Source organism: Loxodonta africana, chromosome 13, assembly GCF_030014295.1.
Source record: "Loxodonta africana isolate mLoxAfr1 chromosome 13, mLoxAfr1.hap2, whole genome shotgun sequence".
Taxonomy (NCBI): Eukaryota; Metazoa; Chordata; class Mammalia; order Proboscidea; family Elephantidae; genus Loxodonta; species Loxodonta africana.
This window is the reverse complement of record NC_087354.1, coordinates 37,147,260-37,160,402: the sequence shown is the minus strand read 5'-3', so window position 1 is coordinate 37,160,402 and position 13,143 is coordinate 37,147,260. Positions and strand designations below refer to the sequence as shown.

The following is a 13,143-nucleotide window of genomic DNA, read 5'->3' as shown; positions in this document are numbered from 1 at the left end:
TGAAAGCCTACCATAGCCACCTCCCACCTCTGTGCTGGGGGCAGGGGACTCACAGCGGGGTCAACCATGGTGCCTGCCCCCTCCCCAGCTCCCAGGGAAGCAGAGGAGCCAGACATTAGACACACAGGTAATAGTTATAGGCGCTAAATACACATAAAGCTCTTAGAACAATGCCTGGCACCTAGTAAGCGCTATGAAAGTGTTCCCTCTAACGAATGCGGAGCAATCACTACAGTAATGGAGATAAGAAAGAAAGTCTGCGGGGGCACAGGGAAGTCACGGATTCAGCCCAGGAAAGTCAGGGAGGGCTTCCAGAGGATGGACATTGGTCCTGGGTTTAACTTCAGCTGAATGGTTTTTTTGGGTGGGGGGCAGCACAGAGGTCTACAGCATGTGGCATGCTCTGGAGTGGGCGGTACAGACTGTGCAGAAGGAATAAGGGGTGCCAGTGGCAGGTGGGCAGGGGCCTGGGTGGTGGCTCTGGGTGGAGGGCTGGGATGGGAGGACAGTGGTAAGGACAACTCCCAGCTTTCTGGCTTGGGTGCCCAGGTGGTGGTAATGCAGTAGACTGGAGTGGGGCACTAGCAGGATAAAGAGCAGGCTTTAGGGGTGGTGGATAGGGGATGGACATACAGACTGTGAGTGCCCGTGAGCCACACTGGCAGACATTTCTGCTTCCCTCAGTCCCTGTGTCTCAGGCTGCAGATGGGCGTTGGGGGGTCAGTCTCAGGGAGGAGCGGAAGGCTGGAAGAGGAGCCACTTAGTGAGATGGCAGACAAGCAAAGTGCTGGGGCCCAACCTCTGGGGGACCCGGATCTGGTCCTGAAGACACCAGGAGGAGGGAGATGGAGGTAGGGTACAGAGGAGAGCCCTCAGTCTGCCCACTTAGAAGACACCCTCGTGGGCCAGCCCCAGGGCATGACACTGTGCCAGAGAGGGGGCCACCCCCTGTCTCTCGGGGTGCAGTTGCAGGGAGCAACAGCGCAAGGTTCGGGGTGTGAAGTATTTTTAGTTTCTGCTGACATTCACCATATTTCTGTTAATTGACAGCCTCAGTGGCAGCCAGTGTATGTTTATATGTGTGTGTAAGAGAGAGAAGCTGCAGAGTCAATGTCTCTCTTGTTTCCTAGGAAACAGATAACTGGGGCTGTAGACTGAAATGTCAGCTGCAGCCTCGAATAACTGAACTCAGAAGGCTCCAATGGGTATACCCCCGCCTTCCCCTTAAAGAAGGAAGCTGCAGGTGGCTACCTAGATAATGAATACACACACGCTTGTGGCCCATGATCTCATTTATTCCCAAATTAACCAAGTGGAATAGGGGTGATTATGTCTGCTTTACAGCTGATAAACCTGAGGCTCCGAGAAGCTGAGCCACTTGCCTAAGGTCACACAGCTGGCAAGCTGAGGAGCCAGGAGAACGAACCTTCCCTGGGCATCTGCCCTACACTCAGGCCCTTGGCTTGGCACTTGGATGCAAAGATGATAAATGCGAGGTCCTGACCTCACGAAGCCTGTAGTCAGGTGAGACTCGGGGTCCTAACCCAGACAAAAGGCACTCTCCACTGCACACAGGGCTTCTCTGGGGCTCAGTGGTGTGGCGGGGTCCCCCTAGAGTCCCAAGGGCCAGATGTCACAGCTGGCTGGACCCATTTGTGGCACCAAGGTGAGTTCCCAGGGCAGGACTGACCTCCTTCCCCACTGGGCTGCTGGCCCTGGGAGGGTCTGGGGGGCTCTGAAGCCAGCCCGGACCCTCTCTGAGCTGTAGGGAGTGATGGGCTTGGCTGAGGCCCCTCCCTCCTAACAGAGGCTTCTTCCCAGCTGGCCCTGCTTTGTGGAGAAGCAAAGGCCATTTGCCATGGTTGTGTACTGCAAGTTGCCTGCACCTCAGCCCCTACAGTAAGTCTTAGGCGAGAAAGAACCCAGGATAGTCCCCAGGCCTGAATCCAGCCACCAGGGACCTCTAACTTCTGGCGGGTGGGAGTGCTCAGCTCACTGCCCCTAAGACCAGGAACACGGACGGCTTCTGAGGCTGCAGAGAGCTTGGTGCAGGCTACCCAGAGGCTTCCCCCTGCTCTGCCCCTCACCTCCTCCCTCTACTCTGCCTCCTGTCGGCTTACCTCCGTCCTCATGGCTACCGCTCTAGGTTAGGCCTGTGGCCTTTCTCCTGTTTTCACTGTGACAACCTCCTAACAAGTGTCCTGAATTTGTGGTCCTCTTTGGGGACAGTTTCGAGGCCCTGAGTGATCTATGGGCTGGAAGTTGAGGTGAAGTGGAGGGGTGGGTGTGGGGGTGTTAGCAGAAGGCATGACCCAGGAGTGCCCCATAAGCATCTCATAACAACCAGGCTGCAGAGGCCGGGGAGGATGTGGCTCTGGGGAATGCCCGGAGCACCTTTTGGGGAGTGGCCAATGGGCTTGCAGTCCTGGCAGCTACAGGAGCCTAAGATGGAAACCAGTAAACCAATTGCCATTGGGTGGACCACGACTGGTGATCCCACATGCATCAGAGTAGAACTGCACTCCACAGAGTTTTGAATGGCTGATTTTTTGTTTTGTTTTCATTAACATTTTATTTTATTTTTTTTGTGCTTTAAGTGAAAGTTTACAAATCAAGTCAGTCTCTCATACAAAACCTTGTATACACCTTGCTATATACTCCTAGTTGCTCTCCCCCTAATGAGACAGCACATTCCTTCTCTCAGCCCTGTGTTTCCGTGTCCGTTCAGCCAGCTTCTGCCCGCCTCGGCCTTCACATCTCCCCTCCAGACAAGAGCTGCACACATAGTCTCATGTGTCTACTTGATCCAAGAAGCTCACTCCTCACCAGTATTATTTTCTTTTATAGTCTAGTCCAATCCCTGTCTGAAGAGTTGGCTTCTGGAATGGTTCCTGTCTTGGGCTAACAAATGGTCTGGGGACCATGACCTCCAGGGTCCCTCCAGTCTCAGTCAGGCCATTAAGTCTGGTCTTTTTATGAGAATTGGAGGTCTGCGTCCTACTGCTCTCCTACTCCCTCAGGGGTTCTCTGTTGTGTTCCCTGTCATGGCAGTCATCGGTTGTAGCCGGGCACCGTCTAGTTCTTCTGGTCTCAGGCTGATGTAGTCTCTGGTTTATGTTGCCCATTCTGACTCTTGGGCTCATACTTACCTTGTGTCTTTGGTGTTCTTCATTCTCCTTTGTTCCATGTGGGTTGAGAACAATTGTTGCATCTTAGATGGCCGCTTGCTAGTGTTTAAGACCCCAGAAGCCACTCTCCAAAATGGGATGCAGAATGTTTTTTTAATAGATTTTATTATGCCAATTGACCTAGATGTCCCCTGAAACCATGGTCTCCAAACCCCCGCCCCTGCTACGCTGGACTTCAAAGTCTTCGGTTTATTCAGGAAACTGCTTTGCTTTTGGTTTAGTCCAGTTGTGCTGACCTCTCATGTATTATGTATTGTCCTTCCCTTCACCTAAATTAGTTCTTGTCTACTATGTAATTAGGGAATCCGCCTCTTCCTCTTTCCCTCCCTCCCTGCTCTCGTAACCATCAAAGAGTATTTCTATGTTTAAACTATTTCTGGAGTTCTTGTAATAGTGGTCTCATACAATATTTGTCCTTTTGCAACTGACTAATTTCACTGAACATGATGCCTTCCAGATTCCTCCATGTTATGAAATGTTTCACAGATTCACTGGTGTTCTTTATGGATGCATAGTATTCCATTGTGTGAATATACCATAGTTTATTCATCCATTCTTCCGTTTACGGACACTTTGGTTGCTTCCATCTTTTTGTTATTGTAAACAGTGCTGCAATGAACATGCATGTGGATATATCTGTTCATGTGATGGCTCTTACTTCTCTAGGATATATTCCAAGGAGTGGGATTGCTGGATCATATGGTAGTTCTATTTCCAGCTTTTTAAGGAAGTGCCAAATCGATTTCCAAAGTGGTTGTACCATTTTACATTCCCACCAGCAGTGTATAAGTGTTCCAGTCTCTCCACAACCTCTCCAACATTTATTATTTTGTGTTTTTTGGATTAATGTCAATGGCCGATTTTTTATAAGTTCGATCACCAGGCCTTCCTTCCAAGGCACTGTGGGCGAACTTAAACTGCCAAACTTTTGGTTAACAGCTGAGTGCGTTAATCATTTACATCACCCAGGGACTCCCCTAAGGTAGAAGGGGAAGGGAAATTTGAGGACATACTATGCCCAGGCATGGTGCTAGTTTCCTTTGGCTCAAGCATAACAATGACTGTGAGGTTGGCACAGGACTGGGCAGTGTTTCGCTCTGTTGTACATAGGGTCGCTATGAGTTGGGATCAACTCGATGGCACCTAACAACAACAACAACTATGCCCCTGGCATGGTGCTAGGTTGTCAGTATACCACATTAGAAACATGACCACTCTAGGAGTTAAGTATACTATCCACTCCATTAAATGGGAGGAAGCTGAAGCAAGACACAGTGGCTTGCCCAGGGCCACCAGGCCGGGAAACAGCATAAGTGATGTTAGAACTCAGGGCTGAAGCCAGATTATAACTGCCTCAAATGACTTGAGAGTGGTTTGTTCCCTCCATGACTGCGAACCTTCTCCCTGAATTCTGGTTTACACGACCGCACAGCCTGACTGACTAGTAGAACGTGTTTGCTAAGGTAAAGTTAACTTCCACCCAGCAATTCTGAGTCATCACAAATCCTGGCTTTGGGCAGCCAAATGAATGAGACTGTTGTATGTGGGATCAGAGATGAGGGGAAGGGGAGATACGGAGATGGAGAAAGGGCGTGTGTTCTGGGTCTTTCCCTGGCATTCTGGATGGCCTTGGGTGGTTCCTGATCTCTCCCCACAGTTCTGGGAAGGCTCTGGTGTGTTTCTGGCATGGCCCGACTTCCCTGTGGAGCTGTGGCGGCTAGGATCCAGGTTCAGGTGTGCAGCCTGGAGTGGCCTGAGGGCCTAGGTGTGGACATGTGTCCTGGGGCAGCCAGGGTCCTCTGGATCAGCTGGGCCACAGTTCAAAGAGGAGCCCACCTCTTGGTGTTTTGAGCCTGGAAAAGGTATCGTCTTCCCTTCTCTCTTCTTTTGTTCTTGCTGTTTCTCTGTGTCTATCTTTCGTCCTTTTTCCAAGCCTCTCTGTCTCATTCTCTCATTGGGTCTCTGTTCTGGCCTGCTTCTCTCCTCCTCCACATCCCTGTGTCTCCTCCCCACTTCTCCTAGCTTCCTTCCACAGGGCAGGTGAGGTCAATGGCCGAGGCTGTTGCCCCCTCTCAGAAGCGGCCCAGACACAGGACCCTCTAGCTTTGCCTTTCTTGCTTCACGCCTCTTCCTCTGCCTGGTGACTGGTTGCCCCAGGTGCAGGGGCTCCCACTGTCTCCCCAGCCCTGGGAGCCTGCGACTGACGCTCTCTCTCCCTTCTCTATGCTCCTGTCCATCTGGTTCTGGCGTGTTTGTGGATAGGCTTTGTTGATGCTAGAGCATAAGACTTGCGATTGAGGCATGGCTCAGGGGGGAAGGAGAAAGCACCAGCCACTGGCCTGCTTTGGTACCAGGCCTCAGGCTCCAAAGCCTCAGTGGGGCCAGGCCAGCTCTTCCCTGCAGCCAAAGCTAGAAAGTCCTAAAGAATGTTGCATTGCCTGAATGGCCTCTTGCCTGAGGATCTCACAAACGTGGTGGTCTACGATGGGATTTGGGTATTCCTGGGGGTTCTGGATAAATCACAATTTTAATATCAGTCCCTTCCAGAGTGGAACAGTGAGTCTGGAGGAGACAGCCTTATAACCTCTGCTGGTGTTGGATCAGGGCTCATAGAGAGACACCAAGTCACCCCTGGGAGCTGAACCACACCTGGACTTTGGAGACAGCCATCTGAAGCTGCAGAGTGGGAACCAGACTCACACCAGGTCCCCGTGGGCGCTGCTGAGAGGAAGCCAGGGCCACATCTTGGGCAACCCCAGAGTGAGACAGTGGCCAACCAGAACCACCTCGGAGCTTATCAGAGTTGAGAAGACTCCCCCAGAACAACCCTTGCGACTCAGTGTGACTGCAGGATAGGACTTGAGCCACCCCTGCCATGCAAGGTGACTACATACACTTGTTGGATCCCAGTTGTATGCCTCTACAGAACGGCAGCATTATTTCAGCCCTGGGGACACCGTAGAACTTTCCATTGCAATACAGAGCCACATCTGAGGCCTCCTCGGGACAGTGGGTGGGATCAGGACTCACACACTGTGTGCTGTCAACGATATAGGATAAATACAGAAACAAACCCTGGGCATCCCTGAGGCCTAACTAGAGTTGCAGAAACAGGTCCAGCCTCACCCTCAGGCCCTCACCAGCCCACTGAGATACTGGATACGGAATCACAGTACCTAATAAGCCCATGGCCTCTTCTATGGGCCTCTGACCCCTGCATGGTCTTTGCTGAGGGAAGTTGGGCCTGAGCTCTTTTTTGAACGGGACCAGAGCCCAATTAGATCAGGGTTTTTTTTTCCAGGTGCCATTGAGTTGACACCTACTCATGGTGACCCCATGTATGTCAGAGTAGAACTGTGTGCTCCATAGAGATTTCAAGGGGTGATGTTTTGGAAGTAGGTAGCTAGGCCTTTCTTCCGAGGTGCCTCTGGGTGGACTTGAACCTCTGACCTTTCAGTTAGCAGCCAAGTGCATTAACTTTCACCACTTAGATCAGGGGTAAAAAAGAAAAAAAACTTTTTTTTTTTAGGCACCTGAAACAAGGGACCAAGCTCTAGACTGGTCTGGGCTCCCCAAGTTACCTGGACAGAGACAATGGGCACTAGCCAGGCTGGGGGTCTGCACTGGGGAGTATGGGAAGAGGCAGTAAGTTGGCAGTAACATCGGAAGACCACTAGGAGGTGGGTCAGGAGCAGGCAAGAAGGGCCATGAGCCAGCAGAAGGCAGGAGGCCCAACAGAGACACATGGAGCCTTGAAGGCAAGGCCAGTGCTGCAGGGGAGGGGCTGAGTCGCAGGAATGGGACCCTAGATGGCACCTCCATAGACTCTGGCTGTAGGGGTCCAGGTGTGGGTAGGGGACAGACTGCCTGGCCCTGGAGCTGCTGTGGCTTCCGGGTCTTCCGATTATGGCCGCTGGAAATGCTGCCTGTACTGGGGTTCTTGTCCTTCCCAGGAATATCCCACCTCCCTCACTGCCGCGAGAATCCTTAAAACCAGAGGTTCTTTTCTTTATTGTGGCGAGAACACACACAGCAGAACATTTGCCAGCACAGCTTCCGTATCTGAAATCCAACGGTACTGACGACATTTTTCATGATGTGCAAAAACAGAGGCTCTTAAAGCACGGTCCCTGGTGCGTCATTGTCAGTGTCGCCTGGGAACTTGTTGAAAATGCAAGTTCTCAGGCCACCCAAGAATCCCAAATCAGAAGCTCTGGGATGGGGCCCAGATCAAACCCAACCCAACCCAACCCAACCCATCCCAGCCCAACCCAACCCAGCCCAACCCAACCCAGCCCATCCCAACCCAACCCAACCCAACCCAGCCCATCCCAACCCAACCCAACCCAACCCATCCCAACCCAACCCAACCCAACCCAACCCAACCCAACCCAACCCAACCCAACCCAACCCAACCCAACCCAACCCAACCCAAACCAAACCCAGTGCTGTCAAGTCGATTCCGACTCATAGCAACCCTATAGGACAGAGTAGAACTACCCCCATAGAGTTTCCACGGAGTGCCTGGCGGATTCGAACTGCCCAGATATCTGTGTTTAGATAAGCCCTGTAGGTGATCTAGATACACGCTAAAGTGTAAGAACCACTGCTTATGACAAAGCTCTGTTACTTGAGATGAAACCACACGTGGGATCCACGTCTGTATTCACCGCGTCACGGGGACCCCACCTGTTTTCCAGGATCAGGCTCAGACCCATCGCTCCGCCTTGCTGCGGCTGCACCAGAGGTAACTAGATATAGTAGGGGCATTTCTCCTAGTGTGGTATCCCAGCTGTCCACATACAAATCACCTGGGGCTCTTGCTAAAAATGCGGATGCCCAGGCCCCACTCAGGCCTTCAGAATCAGAATCTCTAGGGGTGGGGCTGGAGGTTTTAATAAACACCTTGTTGTTGTTGTTGGGTGCTGTACAGTCGATTCCAAGTCACAGCGACCCTATGGGATAGAATAGAATTGCCCCATAGGGTTTCCAAGGAGCGGCTGGTGGATTTGAACTGCCAACCTTTTCGGTTAGCAGCCGTAGCTCTTAACCACGGTGCCACCAAGGCTCTAATCTCTAAACCAGTGGGTCTCAACCACGGCTTTGAACCAGTTTGCTCAGGTTTGAACCCCTGTGGGGAATTTGCATTTCTAACAAGTTCCCTGTAGAGAAGTTGCAGCTCTAACAAGTTCCCAGGAAGTTATACGGAAGAATCACCTGGGAATCTTGTTAAAATGTAGATTCTGACTCAGTATATCTGGGGTGGAAATGCAAATTCTCAGTAGGGAACTTGTTAGAAATGCAAATTCTTAGCAGGGGTTCAAACCGACCAACCAGCTGGGTTTGGGATCTAGTTCTGTTGCTTAGGGAGCTAAGGGGCTTTGGGGAGCCCCTCCCTCTCTCTCAGCACTAGGCTCCTCACTGGCAAACAGGCAGCTAAAAACAAGGGTTATTAATAATCGAAAACAAAGCTCTTGCCATCTTTTACTCCCTACCTGAATGATTTCTCATTCATTAATCCAACAAAAATTTATTAAGTTCCCACTATCAGCCAGACAGGTTCCTGTACAGTATAAATCGTTTGTGGTTGACTGCTAACCTAAAGGTTGGTGGTTTGAATCTACCCAACAGTCCTGGGGAAGAAAAGCCTGGCAATCAGCTTCCACAAAGATTTAAAACAAATCTATGCCATCAAATTCATTCCAACTCATGGTGACCCCATGTATTACAGAGTAGAGCTGCTCCGTGGTAGATCTTCCTAGAGAGTGCACTTTGGGACCCTAGGGTGGTGACATGTGCCAGGGTTTGGAGTCGGCAGACCTCCATTTGGTCTATGATAAATCTGTGTTCAAATTTATTATTTATTACTTAGTCTTGGGGGTCTTCAGTACCTCTCTTAGCTTCTGTGGACCTGTTCAATTTTTCACAAAATAGGAATGATGTTACCCACCTCACTTCTGTTGAAAACATAACGGTGTGAAAGCTCTTGATTCATATAGTGCTCAATAATGGCTTTTAAGCCAGTTGAATCCTTTGCAAGGCCAATGTGACGGGTCTCATCAACCTGACCGTGGCAAATTACTAGAAAGCATACATACGCGTACACACACGTATACACATGCCTGGGGAGGTCTTATAAACCGAATGGTCACAGTTGTGCCAAGATCAGAGGGTTATTATGAATCAGCAATCTGTGGTATCCTCTCTATCACCTTCAGTTCCTGGGTCTCATCCCCTAGAGTCAACTGGTCACCAAGTTCTGTTTCTCCTCTTTGATATCTCTGGGATCTATGCCTTGCCCCCATCCTCACTGCCACACTCTGCTTCAAGGCTTCATCATCTGCCACCTGGACTATGAAACGGCTCTGTCCGGTCTCCCTGTCCTTAGTCTCGCCCCCTCCAATTTATCCTGCTTGCCTGGGATTCAGGCCTACTATCAGGGCCTCTGCTCATTGCGGCTTCCTAGGGGAGGAGTGGGCTGGGTCCTCTGAGGCAGGATGGACGCCTTCACGCTGGGCCAGCCTCATGCCTTATTGGTCCCACTCTGCTGCCCCACCCAGGCAGGGCCTCTTCTCCTCCGCTTTGTCCTGGCTCCCTCCCTCCTGGTCCACTTCCAAGGTCTCAGCTGGCCTTGTGCCCAAGCTAGCCCTGTTCTGCCAGATGTGGCCTGATGTTCCAGTCCACAGAAGGGGCTGTGTTAGAGGGAACTTGATGGGGCCCCAGCCTTGTATGTATGTCTGCGTCCATGTGTATGTGTGTGTGTCCGTGTGTGCCCATGTGTGTCTGTGTGTGTGCATGCACGTGCCCTGGCCTGGAGTCCCACTATTTGGTCATCTCTGCCCTCACTTCCTTCAGTCAGGGCCATCCATCCAGGCTTCCCCTTAGGTCCTCACATACACCTCAGGACCTTTTTCTACCTCTCACCTCTAGGATCCCAAGAGTGTCTTCTGGCCTCTCTCACAGCTTCTGCAACACACCGCGTGCTCATCAGGTGCTGGATCCTCTCCCGCCCTGGCTGCACTGCCCTTGTGCCTGGCACACAGTGGGGGCCTCACTGGGTCCAGGATTTCCCCAATGGGCCTTGCTTGACAGCCGTGTTGGCCTCAGCCAACGCCCCTGGTGCTCCCCCACCAGAAAGGACATATCTACCCTGCATAAATCACCACCCCCCACTTCACCTGATGAGGCTTCCCAGACTCTGGACTCCCCCTTTGCGACCCTCTCCCCCATTCCCAGTGGCCTCATTCCAACCAACCTCTGCCTCCTAGTCCCCAGGTCTGAGTCTTCCAGGGTCCTGGTGACTGTGCCAGGATTTCTGCTTTGTCCCCATGCTGAGTGCCTGTCTCAGGCTCCTGGGCTCCGATGGGGCCTGAGCCATGCATTGCTCCAGCCTCCAACTCAGACCAGGACTGAGGCCTGCTCCAGGAACTGACCTCTGAACACCATATAGTTGCTCACCTGTATGTCCTGCCTGGCCTTCCCTGGGGACAGCGGTGAAATAGGTGGGAGGAGATCTGCTGGGAAGTAACTGCAATGTCAGAACTTAAGAGACTTGTGAAAGCCCCTCTCTCAGAATCTGCCTGGAACCAGGCAGAGCTTGGCCATGTCTGGGGGCCTGTGTTAGTGTGGCCCTCTGAGATTCTGCCCACAGAACAGTCTCTTCCTTAATGTATATTACTCAGGCCCTGCTGGGCAGTGGTCGTTCAGTGGTAGGATTCTCACCTTCCATGCAGGAGACTCAGGTTCAATGTCCAGCCAATGTTCCTCATGTGCAGCCACCACTGGTCAGTGGAGGCTCGTGTGTTGCTATGATGCTGAACAGGTTTCAGTGATGTGTCCCGACTAAGACCAGGAAGAAAGACCTGGAGATCTACTTCCAAAAAATCAGCCACTGAAAACCCTATGGATCACAATGGGATCCTGTTGTGCATAGGGTCTTCATGAGTCACGGGCCGACTCGATGGCAGCTAACAACTCCAGGCCCTAGGAGTCGTGGCCACGGGATGAAATGACTCCTGGCGGCTGTCCCACTTTGCAGATTCTGCATGAATATCAGGTAGCTTGCCCTTGATGTTCCCCCAACCACCTCTAGATGTCTGCCAAATGTAGAAGGGAATGAGCTTTAGTCTGCACGTGTCTGTCCTTTAGCTTTTGTAAAAACCTGGTTAGAAATGACCTATACATAAAGGTTATTTACTTATGTATCTATTTTTACAGTTTCTAATGTTCGCTTCAGTGACACTGATTACATTCTTGAGTTATGCAACCATTCTCACTCCCCTTTTCTGAGCTGTTCCTCGTCCATTAACATAAACTCACTGTCATCTAAGGTTCTTAACGAATCTTTCAAGTTGCTTTTGTCAATTCGATCCCTTATAGATAGTTCTTAAAAGAGCATAATGCTCAAGGCAGATATTTTTTACCAGTTAAATTAAACTATTGTTTGGTTTTAAGAAGACTTCAGGGGATATTTTTGGTTTAAGGCTTACAGGTTATGTCAAGGCAATAGTTTCAGGGGTTCATTCACCCTCCATGGCTCTGGGAAGTCTGGAGTCCATGAGAATTTGAAATTGTGTTCTGCATTTCCCCCCTTTTGATCAGTATCCTTCTATGGAATTTTTGATCAAAATGTTAAGTAATGGTAGCCAGGCACCATCCAGTTCTTCTGGACTCATGGAAAAGGAGGTAGTTGTCCATGGAGGCAATTAGCCACACATTCCATATCCTCCTCCTATTCCTGACTCTCCTTTTTGGGGGGAAATAAAGACCAATTGTGTGTCATGGATGGCCACTTGCAAGCTTTTAAGACCCCAGGCACTATGCAATGAACTAGGAGGTAGAACAGAAGCACTAAGCATGTTGTTGGGCCAATTAACTGGGATGTCCCAGGAAACCATGACCCTAAACCTCCAAACCAAGGAACATCCATGAGGCTTTTGGTTGGTTGTATATAAGCAGCCTCAGCAGCTACGTTTTTTTTGATCATTGTTGTAAATATATCTATCACACAACTTTTGCCAGTTCAACTTTTTACAGGTATACAACTTATCGACAGCAATTACAGTACTTGGCTATATAGCCCTACCCTTAATGAATGTGATTTTTCCATCACCGTTAACCCCCCTTCCCTCCCCTGAACCCCTGGTATCTGCTAATAAACTTTGGTCTCTATATGTTTGTCTTTTCTTGTCTTTTTATATAAGTGAGGTCATGCAATATTTGTCCTTTTGTGATTGACTTACTTCACTCAGCATAATATCTTCTAGTTCCATCCGCACTGTAGCACGTATCAAGACTTCATTTCTCCTACCAGCTGGGTAGTATTCCATTGTAGGTATGTGCCACATTTTGTTTATCCATTCATCTGTTGATGGGCATTTAGGTTGTTTCTACCTTTTGGCTATTGTGAATAGTGCTGCAGTGAACATCGGTGTACATGTCTCTTTTTAAGTCTCTGCTTTCAAGTCTTTCGGGTATGTACCTAGCAGTGGAATTGCTGGGTCATATAGTAATTTTATTTTTAGTTTTTTGAGGAATGGCCATACTGTTTTTCACAATGGCTGTACCATTTTGTATTCCCACCAGCAGTGGGTAAGGGTTTCAGTTTCCCCACATCCTCGTCAACATTCGTTATTTTCTGTTTTTTTTTTTTTTTTTTAATCTTAGCCATCTGAACGAGAGTGAAATAGCACAAAGGTATTTATTAATTGCATCACTGTTTGTACCAGCAAAAGACTGCAAATTACTCAGATGTCCCTCAAGAGGAGACGTCCATACAATGGAATACTATGCAGCTGTAAAAAAGAACGATGACGGTCAATATACTCATAAAGAACTGTCTCCACCACACAGTGAGAAAAACAAGATGTAGAATAGCATTTGTAATATGTTACAACGTAGTATGTTTTGTACAATAATTTTATATATATGCATACATACATATATATATCTGCAC

At 49.8% G+C, this 13,143-nt stretch overlaps 1 protein-coding gene across 2 annotated transcripts in view; it reads right to left on the bottom strand.

Moving 5' to 3' along the window:
- The window catches only part of RASGRF1 (Ras protein specific guanine nucleotide releasing factor 1), a 113,585-nt gene that overhangs the window by 87,111 nt on the left and 13,331 nt on the right, over nucleotides 1-13,143 (bottom strand). The gene's annotated exons all lie outside the window — the stretch shown is intronic.